Source organism: Martes martes (genome assembly GCF_963455335.1).
Source record: "Martes martes genome assembly, chromosome: X".
NCBI classification, from domain to species: Eukaryota; Metazoa; Chordata; class Mammalia; order Carnivora; family Mustelidae; genus Martes; species Martes martes.
In genome coordinates this window covers 24,871,676-24,883,889 of record NC_137897.1, presented here as the reverse complement: position 1 = coordinate 24,883,889, position 12,214 = coordinate 24,871,676, and positions in this window count along the sequence as shown.

The window sequence follows — 12,214 nt, the reverse complement described above, 5'->3', positions numbered from 1 at the left end:
AATAAATAAACTTAAAAAAATTTTCAGTAATCTCTACACCCAATGTGGGGCTTGAACTCACAACAATGAGATCAAGAGTCGCACACTCTTCCGACTGAGCCGGCCAGGCACCCCAATAAAATCTTTAAAAGTAACTATATCCAAGTCCTTGTAAATATGAATAGTTCAATTCTTTTTCGGTATTTGCAGGTTAATTCTTTTTCTACAAGTGCCTGATTCCTGTGCCTTACACTTAAACCTTTCTTATGTTACTTTATTAGGACCTATGGCGTCAATAAATATCTGGGTTGTTGTTTTTTTTTTAAGATTTTATTTCTTTGTCAGAGAGAGAAAGACAGAGAGAAAGCACAAGCAGAGGGAGCTTCAGGCAGAGGGAGAAGCAAGGAGCTTCTCCAGCTGAGCAAGGAGCCTGATGCAGGACTTGATCCCAGGACTCTGGGATCATGACCTGAGCCGAAGGCAGACACTTAACCTACCAACCCACCCAGGCATCCCTAAATATCTCTTTTTATAAATGAAATGATTGCCCTAAGATACGGACTGTTTTAAATATGGCTTTTATCAAAGCTATTTTCCATTTTACTTTCTTCTTCTTCTACTTTTGAAATTTATCAAAAGAGCAAAGTAAAATTAGCTGAAATCCCATGGGTGGGAGAAGCACTCAACATCTCAGACTCTGGTTCACCCTTGTTTTCCGTGAATATTTTCCTATAGATTTCAATCTTCTTAACAACTTTTAAGTTAAAATGTCTTCAGACAAGAGCAAATGGATTTAACTATTCCCCACTTCAAAACCTTATTAACATTTGTGTGTTGAAATAAAAACAAACTTACTGACATACTATTTAATTTTTGTTAATAGGGCTCCAGGAATGGTGACAGAAATCACCAGGAGACAGAAAAAATGTACTTGGTTGGCAACAAACAAGGAGTCACAGCCATAAAACGCATAGTTATAAGTTATACATAAGTATGCCCCATTTTCTTCCTTTAAAAAATTCTTCATATAATCAAAAACATTTCCTTTACTTGACTCATTACAAGGATGTTTAGCCAAGAGTACCTCTTGCATTCAAAGAGTGAAAAGCAGCTTCACTTTTTACTGAGATGGAAAAAAAAAAAAAAAACAGGCTATATTATAGTTTTTCAGCAACTTTAGTTTTTTCAATTGCACCTTAGTTCAGCTCTTGATTGCCCTGATCAATTTCCAGTGCACTTTTCTTGTTGAACTATTACCAACTGTAACAGTCTGTCCGTGGGGTCTTTCGCATTTAAAATTGCTACAAATACACACGCGCCACACAAATCCAATTCAAATGGTCTCAGTTCACCAGATTTCAACTTCATTACAGAGACTTTACACATGGTTAAAAAAAGTGTTATGGGCAAAAAGTACTTCAATTACAAATCTATCACTGAGGTAGTCACCCACTACTTACCTAGCAAGATGATAGCAGAGGCATAGATTTGTTACTAACTTATGGGAAGAGAAGATTTTTTTTTTAAAAAGACTTAATTTATTTGTCAGAGAGAAAGACAGCAGCAGGCAGAGGGAGAGGCAGGCTCCCAGCTGAGCAAGGAGCCCGATGTGGGACTCAGCCCCAGGCCTCTGGGATGACCTGAGCAGCAGGCAGACATTTAACCGACTGAGCCATCCAGGCGTCCTGGAAGAAGGGAAGATTTAATGAAGGGAGGAAAAGAGGAGGAAGGACTAGTAAGTGAATTCTAACCTTTGTACCATGAAAGTTCAGGTCATCTGTCTACATTGTCTGTGTCAATAAGCATCTTTTTGCTTTCAGTTCTCAAAGGTAAGCCAGTAAGCGAAGACTCCTTAATTTCAGTGTAATAATCATGATAGAATGAGTCCAAGGACTTCAGACAGGCTAAGGTGTAGGATCATAGGTCAAGATTGATTTTAGAAGGCATGGAGAAGAAATTGGGGGGAAAGGAGGTGGCTACCATATGTATTATTTGGATGGGGCAAGGTTAGGCATAAACTTCCATAACACAAAGACATTTGCCAAATTAGTCATCAAATCTTGGCTTTAAGTTAATCAATTTCCCCCAAGGTATCTGTGAATAAGTGAGGACCATTGCCCAAAAAAAGGTTTTGTGCATTGCTGTTTTTAAAAACCAGTTTGAAGTGAAAAACCTAATGCTACTTCCTTCCTCCAAGTTTTAATCCCATCCAAAATATACCTGGTTTGGTTCACTCTCTGGAGCTTTTTGGTAGGCTTCCCCCCCACCCCATTTTGGCCTGAGCTTTTAGTGCTCTGTTGAAGGGTCACTTTATGAGGACCCTCCTTAGTGACAGGGGACGTGAACTCCTGCTCAACTACACTTGCTCAAAAACCAGGACTTGCATGATACTGATTTTGCGGTTATGTTGATATTTGTTTTATGGACCAATTTTCTTCGGACCAATTTTTATAAATTTTGTGTTTAAAAAAAATATGAAGACATACAAATGGCTACCAGACACATGAAAAAATGTTCATCATCACTAGCCATCAGGGAGATTCAAATCAAAACCACATTGAGATACCACCTTACACCAGTTAGAATGGCCAAAATTAGCAAGACAGGAAACAACGTGTGTTGGAGAGGATGTGGATAAAGGGGAACCCTCTTACTCTGTTGGTGGGAATGCAAGTTGGTGCAGCCACTTTGGAGAACAGTGTGGAGATTCCTCAGGAAATTAAAAATAGAGCTTCCCTATGACCCTGCAATTGCACTACTGGGTATTTACCCCAAAGATACAGATGTAGTGAAAAGAAGGGCCATCTGTACCCCAGTGTTCATAACAGCAATGGCCACGGTCGCCAAACTGTGGAAAGAACCAAGATGCCCTTCAACGGATGAATGGATAAGGAAGATGTGGTCCATATACACTATGGAGTATTATGCCTCCATCAGAAAGGACGAATACCCAACTTCTGTAGCAACATGGACAGGACTGGAAGAGATTATGCTGAGTGAAATAAGTCAAACAGAGAGAGTCAAGTATCATATGGTTTCACTTATTTGTGGAACATAACAAATAATATGGAGGACAAGGGTAGATGGAGAGGAGAAGGGAGTTGAGGGAAATTGGAAGGGGAGGTGAACCATGAGAGACTATGGACTCTGAAAAACAACCTGAGGGTTTTGAAGGGGCAGGGGGTGGGAGGTTGGGGGAGCCAGGTGGTGGGTATTAGGGAGGGCACGGATTGCATGGAGCACTGGGTGTGGTGAAAAAACAATGAATACTGTTACGCTGAAAATAAATAAAAAATTTAATAAAAAAAAATATGTACCTTACCCCTACTGAGTGTGATATTTCTATTAGATCAAATGTGATGGCATGGTTCAAATTGTCTGTATCCTTAATGATTTTTATCTTCTTCATACATTAAACTAGAATAAGTTAGTATCTTCCACTATGCACATGTATTTGGCTATGAGGCTGTCATTTCTGTGAATTTTTGCTTTATGCATTTGGATTCTATTAATAAATTCATATAAATTATAGCAATGATTTCTTACCATACTGAAACTTATAAAGATCATTAGAAAAAAAAAATTTGCGGGGTGGAGGGCTGGCTTCGTTGGTAGACCATGTGACTCTTGATCTCAAGGTCAAGAGTTCAAGCTCCACCTTGGGCATGGAGCCCACTTAAGAAAAAATAAAAATAGATCTTTGGAAATTGTTTTTTGTATTGTACTCTGTTCTGTGTGTTTAAATCTCTTGGCTCGCAACTAGACCATAGTAAATAAATATTCTCCAGGTCAAATCTGTATCGCTAGAATAAGGATCTTTTTGAGGAGCTGCTCCTCCTTCAGTAAATTCAGGTGTTTCTCAAACTGCCAACTATAGTATCTCCTTCTGCTTGTCCGCACTTGGGAGTTTGGCCACACGAAAATGGCCCCAGCTGGGGTAAAGTTCCTCTCCACACTTCTTGGAAGAGGAAGTTTCCTTCCCTACTAGTCAGAACACTGGGCAGATGGGCTCCTAGGGCTTCCAGGTGGGGTCATTCCTTCTGTGGAGACTTCATTCTGAGAGCAGAGAACAAGACAAGCCGGCAGAAAGCAGGAACGTTATGGCGTGCATGTGCGCATGTGCGCGGCAGTGGGAAGGCCCACCTCCATCGTGTCTACGTGTCCATGAATCTAGATCCACTGTTGGTTGGTTACAGGAGATACATTTTTGCTCCCCCTCCCCATCAGACCCGCCCCCCCCCAAGTAAGGTAGTTTGTGGGGCTCCACGCTCAGCGCACAGTCAGCTTCGGATTCTTTTCCTTCCTGTCTGTACTGCCTCCGCCCCAAGCTAAAGCACAAACACACTCCCTCTAAATCAATCAATAACATATTTTTTAAAAAGATTTTTCTTTTTAACATGCAATAGCGAAATGAAGAGTAAATTCCTAAAGGGAGTAAAGAAGACTCCTTGGTAAATGTGTGGTAAAGACATTTTCTTCTTCTCTACCGTCATGGTACATGATCACAGATTTATGAGCTTGGTTTTAATATTCGAATGATTCTTGCTTATAATCCCATTCTTCCCACCCTTTTTTGAGGAGCCTTCTATTTTATCTCAAGGCAAGAGGAAGGGGATCAAGAAAAGCAAGTTGTCAGACTAGAGCTGTAGTGGAGTACTGCTTTGAACTTAATCAAATATGTGACCTGGAACGGCTTCTGCCTGGTCATTTCCATCCGTTTGGTTTGTGCATCATGAGTCCTTTTAAGTAAACTCAAGCCATTCAAAGCCATGTACATGAAATACATGTAATTTGTTATTTATAGCCCATTAAAGCACCTGCATTGTTATTCAAATCTCAAACGTATGAAATCAAACTTCATTTTCTTTCTCTTTTTGTGAGCTTTCAGGTACAGGCACAATTTTTTTTTTTTTTTTGAGTAAGTTCTATGCCCAGCAAAGGGCTCGAATTCATAACCCCAAGATCAAGAGTCACATGCTTGACCAACTGAGCCAAACAGGTACCCCAGGTACACCTTGTTTTATTGTGTTTTACTTTATTTCATTTTGCAGAAACTGCTTTTTTTTTTCCCTTACAACCTGCAATTTTGTGGCAACCCTCCATCAATCAAGCTTATCAGTACCATTTTTCCAACAGTATTTTTCTGTTTGTGTTGGTTACATTTTGGTAATTCTACCAGTATTTTTAACTTCCACAATTAGTTTTTTGTTGTGGTAGTCTGTCATGAGTAATTACAAATTTCAGATAATATTCAGCACTTTTTAGCAATAATTAAGTATGCACATAGGTTTTTTTTTAGGCCTAATGCTATTACACATGTAACAGATGACCACATAGTATAAATGTAACTTTCATATGCACTGAGAAACCAAAAAAATTCACCTAGCTCTATTCTAGTATTTGCTTTATCGCAGAGGTCTGGAAATCGACCCACGATACCTGAGGTGTGTCTGTACTGTGTTTTTTAATAGGCAAGAAAATGGTCTAGAAATAGTATTCTACAACCAACAAGAAAACTCACTTTTGACAAGAGGTCATTTTTCCTTTTAGCAGGTTTTAGCTAATTCTACTTGTGAGTTTGCTATTCATGGCATTGAGATCAATAAGAAAGCAAGCTTTGATATAATGGACATTAATTTTTTTTTGGCCTAAGTTCTCTTTTCCAAACTTGCTCAAGCACTTCTATCATCAAAGGCTAAGGAGAGAATCTATGAAGGCTGTGAATCTCAAAGGTATTACGAGCAATTATGGCTTAGGTTATGATGTGCTGCCAACACCTGTATTGTAGCGGGTCAACACAACCCAAGTTGACTTCCAGCCTCTGCTCCCAGTGGCTACCTCTGGCCACTGGGAGGGATGCTTCTTCAGGACACTTGATTCTAAGATCACTAGAGCAGGGGGAAAGAATGATTCATTTAACAGCTGGTGGTAGACACTGTAACATAAAACCTGGGCAGTATTGGTCATTCTTATTTATACCCCATGAATTAGAAGTGATGACACAGAATATATCCTTTGACTACAGAGGTATGAAAGAGCGACCACCTGCTCAGGGTGATCCAGATTTGGTGACGATATAATCCTAAGGCTGAAGTAATTTCCAGTCCTTGGGGTTGAAGGTAGAGCTTAAGGTTTGTTCAATAAACACATTTTTTCCCTTTGGCCACAGCCTGTTTCTATTGCTTACAACCAAAAGCTTTCATACCGAGTCCAAGGGTCTCCTAACCTGCTATCCCAGGTCCTGGCGGGTCAGTTACTGAGGTATACACGGTCATTTCACTCCAAAGGAAATAAATCTCAGAGAAATGTGATACCTTTTTCTCCGAAACACCTTAACGTATATTCTTATAGACTAGGAGGTTTTTCTGCCACTTAATTTTGAAGACCAAAACTTCCTTTATTAATGCCCTAGTTACAATAGTAGCTCAATGTTCTGAGTATCTACTGTTTCAGGCCTTCTGCCAAGTTAGCCTATAGCTAGTTAAGTACAAGGCCCAGTGTCACAGAATTTGACAGTGGCATAGGTCATCTTCAGCCTTACCTGACTTTAGAAACTAAACTTGAATTATGATCTTCTAAATCTCAACCTAACCTAGACTTGTCTATCTCAAAACTAAAGACAAATGCCTTTTCTTCAGATTTTATTTTTAAGTACTCTCTGTACCCAAAGTGGTGCTCAAATGCACAACCCCCAGATCAAGAGTCGCATGCTCTATGGACTGAGCCAGGCAGGTGCCTGACAGATGCAATTCTCTTTTCTCCCCAGGAAGACTAATTTTACTAGAAGATTTCAAAGCATGACGACTAGCTAAGATGTTCCCCCTTTCCAAGAAGTCGATGTGTATGCACGGACACACTGTGCCATTGTGCAAGTTGCGTGATCTGGCACCACACACCACAGGGCTGAGGCCAAGTCTCTCCCCCCACCCCCCGAACATCTGGGAGTGGGAGACACGCCTCAGTACTGGCTGAAGAACAAGGGGAGAAGCCAAGTTGCCACAATTCCTGTCATTTCAGTTCAGAAAAAAACCACGGAGAATGCTGACCTAGGCAGATTCCTACAGGCAAGAGAGGACTTGTTTAAGTCTAGTCTTCCCAGAGGGAGATTGCAGCATGCCACTGGAGAGGAAAACACACACAATATGAGTCTGGATGCAGGGAAACAGTAAGAGCTTTACCAGGCCCACCCCTCCCCGTGGACCTCCTGCCGCCGCTCCAAGGCAACACTCCACAGGCTGAACTAGGAGGCAAAGCCTTCCTCCGCTAACCTCTCTCATGGTGGAGGAGACTGGTGATGGAGTACCGTGCTCTTCCACAGGAACAAGGTGGGCGGCAAATGGAGAAACCGGTTGCTCTCCCGCAGTACTGAGGGTACACAAGTGGAACCCCCCTGATTGACAGCAAGGTAAATAGAGCAAAGAAGCAGCTAAGAGGGGCGCCTGGGTGGCTCAGTGGGTTAAGTGTCTGCCTTCGGCTCGGGTCATGATCCCAGCGTCCTGGGATCAAGCCCCACATTGAGCTCCCTGCTCAGTGGGGAGTCTGCTTCTCCCTCTCCCTCTGCCTTTTGCTCCCCTGCTTGTGCTCTCTCTGTGTCAAATGAATAAAATCTTTTTTAAAAAGCAGATAAGAATATCCAAAAGTATGAAAGTGACACTGTTTTTACAGACTACGTTCATCAGAAGTCCACTCCTGAGCCTCTGGGGTTATCACACCTGGGGGGTCTCCCTACTAGGTCAGGATACCCCCAATGTCCTGAGAGCCAAACACACACTTGCACCCACTCTGCAACTGGCTTTGTGTACAGTCCTGAGTGCAGTAGTGCAAGAGAGCTGGGGTAGATACGGACTGTGTTTGGAAAAACAGGCCTGCATCAGTGGTTAAGGGAAAAACCACGAACCTGAACTATAATGCCACCTTCTGGAAAACCAGAGAGATTACCAACAGCCAGCCCAGGGAATTCTCAGAACCAAACAGAGAAAAACTTAACAATTCTGCTGTAAGAAGGAGCAAGAATAGGTCAGGTAGATTCCTAGCAAAGCAGAGAAAATGCCAGGTAACAGCACCAGCAGACAGAATAACCCATCCAAAGGCAACTAGCAAGGATTTAAGGTATCTGCTACTTCAAATGTGAAAGCAGGGATATAAAACTACAGGAAGCATCAAGAAATTAAGAAAACAGGTCCTTGCCACAAGGTAATTGTTCAATAGTCAAGTTTTAGTGCAAGGGATTTTATCATCTAGATGATCAGGAACGCACAATGGCTGTTTGTGAAGAAACTCATGCTACAAGAAAACCCAGACAATGAAATCACAAATATAAACATGTTCAAAATGAAGTATTTACCAGATAGAAATCATAAGGAAAGAACAATCAGAAATTTTGGAGCTGAAGAACTTAATGAATTAAGTAAAAGACACAATGTAAAACATCTGCAGTAGAGTACAGCAAATTCAAGACAGAATAATGGAGAAAATGGGATTTTTGAAGTAACAAAAACAATTTTATCTTTTTAAAAGATATTTATTTATTTGAGATAGAGCTAGAGTGAGAGACAGACAGACAGAGAGAGAACACAAGCAGGGGGAGCAGCAGGCAGAGGGAGAAGCAGGCTCCCCACTGAGCAGGGAGCCTGACACAAGGCTCTATCCCAGGTCTCCGGGACCACGACCTGAGCCAAAGGCAGACACTTAACCAACTGAGCCACTCAGAAAAATCTTAAAAAGGCAGGGAAAGCCTATGTAATCTGTGGAATTCCATCCAAAAAACATATGAGAGGAATCAGAGTTCGAGAAGGAGTAGAGAGGGAGAAAAGAGGGCACAAAGCTTAAAGAAATAGTAGCTGAGAACTTTCCAAAGCGAGGGCGAGAACGGACATTCAAGTTTATGAAGCTAATAGATGACCCCTTTATCTCAAAGCAAAAGTCTTCTCCTAATATATTGTAATGAAATTGTTAAAAATCAAAGATAGGGAATCCTAAAAGCAGCCAGGGAAAAGCAGATTGTTATCTCCAGAGGAACTCCCACTAGGCTCCCAGTGAAGGTCTCAGAAGAAAACCCTCCAGAACTGAAGATAGTATAACGATATATTGAAAGTGTTCAAAGGAAAAATAATCAGCTGAGAATACTCTACCTTGCAAAGTTATTCTTCAGGTATAAAAGAGAAATAACCAGTCTCCTAGACAAACAAAAGCCAAGGGAGTTCATCACCACTAACCATGTCTTGCAAGAAATGTTGAAAGGAGTTCTTCAAGGTGCGATGAAGACACTCATCGGTGACATTAGAACATACGGAAGTATCTAACACGCTGGTAAGACTTAAAAACCTCTATGTAAAAGGACAGTGTACTTAATGGTATTAAAAGGTCTAAGTATTAAAATGTATAAGGATTAAAATTTGTTAATGGGGGCACCTGGGTGGCTCAGTCGATGAAGCATCTGCCTTTGGTTTGGAACATGATCCCAGGGTCCTGGAATGGAGCCCTGCATAGGGCTCTCTGCTCAGCGGGGAGCCTGCTTCTCCCTCTCTCTCTGCCCCATGCCCCTGCTCATGTTCTCTGTCAAATAAATAAAATCTTTTAAAAAAATTGTTAATGAATAAACACTATAGAAGAGGTGAACAAGGACATCAAGAATATAAAGAAGGGGAGCAAAAGAGTGAAGCTTTTGTAGAAAGTTGCTGTCAGCTTGAGATGAACTGTTTTATTTATGTGTTCTGTAAGCCTCAAGGTAAGCACAAAGACTTAGAGTAGATTCATACAAGATAAAGAGCAAACAACCTTACCACCAAAGGGGAAAAACATCACTTATTTACAAATGTAGACAGAAGTGAAAAAACAAAAAACAAAAAACAATGGAAATATGAAATAACCAGAAAACACTTAGAGCACTATTAAAATTTTTATGAATCACTAATTACAGAATTCACCAATCAAAAGGCAGAGTGGCTACATATATTATTAAAAAAACAAAGACCCAACTATATGCTGCCTACTACAAAATCCCTTCAGCTTTAAGGACATACAAAGGCCCAAAGGAAGAGATAGAAAGGCTATTCCATTCAAGTAGAAACTAAAAATCAGAGTACAAATGACTATACTTTTATCAGCCAAAAATGCTAAAAAGAGACAAAGAAAGGGTCACAAAAGAGAGAGGGAGAGAGAGAGATCCTAAATATATAGAAATCCAACATCAGACCACAGAAGTCTACTACACAAATACTAATAGATCTGAAGGGAGAAATAAATGTACAGTAATAGTAGGGGATTTCAATAGGCTATTTTCAGCAATGGATAGATCATCTAGATAGAAAACAAAATAAATACTGGACCCGAATGATCCATTAGACCAAATTAATGTGACATTTACAGAACATTACATCCAACAGCAGAGTACATTCTTCCCAAGTACATACGTAACTTTCTCCATGATAAACTGTAGGATGTCAAAAACAAGTGTACCAAATTTAAGTAGAGTCAAGTCATACAGGCTATCTCTTCCAACCACAATGGTATGAAACTAGAAATCATGAAAGGAAAGCTAGAAAAAAAAATCGACCAGTATGAGCAAATTAACCACATTTAACACCAAAGCCATGGAGCGAAGAGTACTTTTAAAAACTTATAATACATTTGAACAAAACAAATCCAAACAGAAACATAACATAACAAAAATGAGATGTTGCAAAAACTGTTTTCAGAGGGAAGTTTATAGGGTTAAATGTACATATTAAGAAAATAGGAAGACCTTGAAGAACTAGATAAAGAACAAAGACCAAAGTTAGCAGAAGGAAGGAAATAACAAAGATCAGAGTGGAAATACAAGAGACTTAAAGAAAAGGAAAAGACTGTTTCCTTTGCTAAGCAGACGCTTTTGATCTTGATGAAGTCCCAAAAGTTCATTTTCGCTTTTGTTTCCTTTGCCTTTGGAGACATATCTTGAAAGAAGTTGTTGTGGCCGATGTCAAAGAGGTTACTGCCTATGATCTCCTCTATGATTCTGATGGATTTCCTGCCTCATGTTGAGGCCTTTTATCCATTTCAAGTTTATCTTTGTGTATGGTTTAAGAGGCAACCCACAGAATGGGAAAAGATATTCACAAATGACACTACAGACAAAGGCTGATATCCAAGATCTATAAAGAACTCCTCAAACTCAACAGACACAAAAAAGATAATCATGTCAGAAAATGGGCAGAAGACATGAACAGACACTTCTCCAAAGAAGACATACAAATGCCTAACAGACACATGAAAAAATGTTCATCGTCATTAGCCATCAGGGAAATTCAAATCAAAACCACATTGAGATACTACCTTATACCAGTTAGAATGGCCAAGATTAACAAAAGAGTAAACAATGTGTGTTGGAGGGGATGCGGAGAAAGGGGAGCCCTCTTACACTCTTGGTGGGAATGCAAGTTGGTGTAGCCACTTTGGAAAACAGTGTGGAGATTCCTTAAGAAATTAAAAATAGTTTCCCTATGACTCTGCAATTGCCCTACTGGGTATTTACCCCAAAGATACAGATGTAGTAAAAAGAAGGGCCATCTGTACCCCAATGTTCAGAGCAGCAATGGCCACGGTCGCCAAACTGTGGAAAGAACCAAGATGCCCTTCAACGGATGAATGGATAAAGAAGATGTGGTCCATATACACTATGGAGTATTATGCCTCCATCAGAAAGGATGAATACCCAAATTTGTATCAACATGGACGGGACTGGAAGAGATTATGCTGAGTAAAATAAGTCAAGCAGAGAGAGTCAATTATCATATGGTCTCACTTATTTGTGGAGCATAAGGAATAACATGGAGGACATGGGGAGATGGAGAGGAGAAGGGAGTTGGGGGAAATCGGAGGGGGAGATGAACCATGAGAGACTGTGGACTGTGAGAAACAAACTGAGGCTTTTGGAGGGGAGGGGGGTGGGGGGTTGGGTGAGGCTGGTGGTTGTATTGAGGAGGGCACGTATTGCATGGAGCACTGGGTGTGGTGCATAAACAATGAATTCTGGAACACTGAAAAGAAATTTAAAAAATAAATAAAAATTTTAAAAAATCAAAAATCATGATGAGGGATCACCATATATCCATCAAAATGGCTGCTATCAAAGAGGCAAGAAATAACAAGGGCAACAAGGATATGGACAAAAGGGGGTGCTCATGCCCCGTTGATGGGAATGTAAACTGGTATGGCCACCGTGGAAGACAGTATGGAGCATCTCAAAAGTTAAAAA